We start from the raw sequence: 2,926 nt of genomic DNA, 5'->3' as shown, positions 1-2,926 counted from the left end.
ACGCCGGTTTGATTCTCACCGGATGTGAGATACGTAGGCAACCCTCGTCGGGTTCAACCCCCATTTTCGCTAAAATAGCCAAAATCAATAAATAAATAAATAAAAAATGTGTCAAATTTTAAAAGAGTCGTAAATAAATCGGGTGACGTTGTTTTGTCATAAATAGTCGAATGTTTCCGAAAGGGACGCCGGAAGGCTGACTTTGTCTAAATAGCCACCTTTGGGTCTTATTTAGCATTTTTACCCAGTAGACCCACACAGCCTTAAAATCTTCGTCCCCGAAGTGTTTAAAGGCCGTGTTCAAAACTTGATCCCCCCTGTAAAAATATTTTTGAGTCAGTCATTTTTGTTAAAATCACCTTAATAAATGTGCAGGATGAGCACGATGCAAAATGAACATTTTTCAATAATGACCAAAATCCCTGTCAAGTTACGACTATGGTGGAATGATCTAGGTGTTGAAGGACAAAATGAGGTTAAGAGATATCTGAAAGGTCTTGTGGGTTTATTGGAAATCCATCCTCGGGGAGATATCATAAGAGCTTTGATTACCTATTGGGACCCGGCGCACAATGTCTTCCATTTCTCTGATTTTGAACTCACCCCGACTTTGGAAGAAATGGCCGGATACATCGGGAATGCTGAACTTCCCTTAAGGGAAAAATACTTGGTCGCCCCAAGAATCGTCACGGTACATCGGTTCCTAGATTCATTGAAAATACCTAGAACAGTCCACAACCCGGATCTAGCAGCCGGATTTTGTACTCCATGCTTCATATATGATAGATACGGTCATGAGGGGGGATTCAATAATCCAATCAACAAACTGTGCAGCAAAGGAGTTCGTCAGAAGTGGGACAAACACAGACGGGTAGCATTCATGATGATGTTCCTGGGCCTTCTGGTATTTCCAAGGAAAGATGGAAACATTGATTTGAAGATATCCGGGGTCGTCAGCACTTTACTCACGCAAAGTGACAGTACTCTCGCGCCAATGGTGGTATCTGACATCTTTCGGGCTCTCACAACTTGTAAAGCTGGGGGAAATTTCTTCGAAGGTTGTAACTTGCTCCTACAGATATGGATGACCGAGCACCTCTGCCATCATTCCGAGATTTTGAGCCATGGTTCCCCGGAAAAGACCTGCATAGAAGAATCTTACACGAGAACCAAAGAGATCATTTTGCCCAAAGGAGTCCTGGCATGGACCTCGTTCTTTCAAGCTCTTACTGCCAGCCAAATACAATGGACGTTGGGATGGTTGCCTGTTGATGAGATCCTATATATGTCTGCAGCTAAAACTCATTTCTTACTGATGGGGCTTAAGAGCATTCAACCTTACGCACCCTGCCGAGTTTTGAGACAGTTCGGAAGATGCCAGACAGTACCTCATGAGGAAGATCTTAGCACTCAAGCAGTTGAAATGAGTCCTAACAGACAATTCCCAGAAGCAAGGATTCGCCAAATCTGGAGTGAGTGTCAATATTTGAAATCAGATACTTGCGTGCGGGATCGAGCCAAAGGAGAGACGGCGCCAGGTTACCTTGCATGGTATAGAAGGGAACTTGAGCATGAAAGGCCAGCTAAGAGACCCCACATCCGGAACTTCACCGAATCATCTCAAAGACAGTGGGATTGGTTAGCGAAAGAAAGAGGCTATTGCGCCGAAATCAGCGAACTAAAGCAACAAGTAGAAGGCTTGAAATATGAACACAATGTGCAAACCGCTACCGATTTGGGAGAACGGAACAGATTAGTTCAGGAGAACGAAATGCTCAGGGCCCAGATCAAACAGATAAGGGTGGATGCGGATAAACAGCCAAGGCGTCGATCAGACGAACACCTGATAAAAAGACTAAAAAGTGAAATTAGGGAGTGGCAAGATGGTTTGGAGAAATCTGAAAACGCCATAGCAGAGCTCAGGGCACAGTGGGATGCAAGAGTAGATAAGCATCACCGAAGTTTGAACCAATTGAAACGCGACCACGAGAAGACTGTTGCCAAAGTAAAGAGGAAATGGCTACACTTGAGTTTAAAGCAGTTAAGCAGGCCAGGGAATTCCAATTGGAAAGTAGATACTGTTACGACTCGTTGGCCCAAATGAAGGAGGAAGTGCGGCAGCTGAGGGATCAGCATATACAGGACTCACATGTATTTAAGACGTGCAGTGATCAGATAAGACACCTACTCATAGAGAAGAAACAAACCAGAGACAAGATCAGGGCCATTGCCCATGCCATCATCAGAAGGTGTCGGCGGTGTGAAAACATGACCTGCGTCACCGTTCTCCCAGCAGTGATGGGTTATGTCAAACAGACCATGCACGAGTTGGAGCAGCTCGAAAGGGATCTCGCACCTAGAACCGCGAAAAGGCCGAATGATGCCTCGCGGGTCCCCAAGTTGGAAAATTAACCTCTGGTCAAGTCTTGTTTTAGTTGAGCTTGATGTTTTCCCATATGTTGTTTTCTATTTTTCAGTCAACCAAATAGAGTCAAAGAACCGTGGAGCCTGTACTGTTGCTATTTTGTTTGAAGCAATGTGTAATAGCAAATTTTGATAATAAAATTAAGTGACTCCGGAAGAATTTCTATGTGTCTTTACTTTGAGGCAGAACTACACCTGGTCGGATTCACGCGGGGACGTGATACGTAGGCAATCCCCATAAGATTCGACCGCTTTTAATAAAGAAAGAAAAGAAAATACATAATAAAATAAAACACAGGGTTTCCCAAAATACTTAAGGGGGACGAATGAGCAAACCGGGATGACGCATATTGTTTGAAGCAAAGCATGTAGAAACGGTTAACTGCCTAGGTGCATTGCATCCTCTATGTGTTATGATCAAATCTGTTAAGCTCTAACGCTAACAAAGTTTGTTGTTGTCTGATACCAGACAGTTAGTTGTTAAAGAATTCTGGCAACACAC

This window comes from Nicotiana tabacum, chromosome 7 (assembly GCF_000715075.1).
Source record: "Nicotiana tabacum cultivar K326 chromosome 7, ASM71507v2, whole genome shotgun sequence".
NCBI classification, from domain to species: domain Eukaryota; kingdom Viridiplantae; phylum Streptophyta; class Magnoliopsida; order Solanales; family Solanaceae; genus Nicotiana; species Nicotiana tabacum.
Note: the sequence above shows the minus strand (reverse complement) of the source record.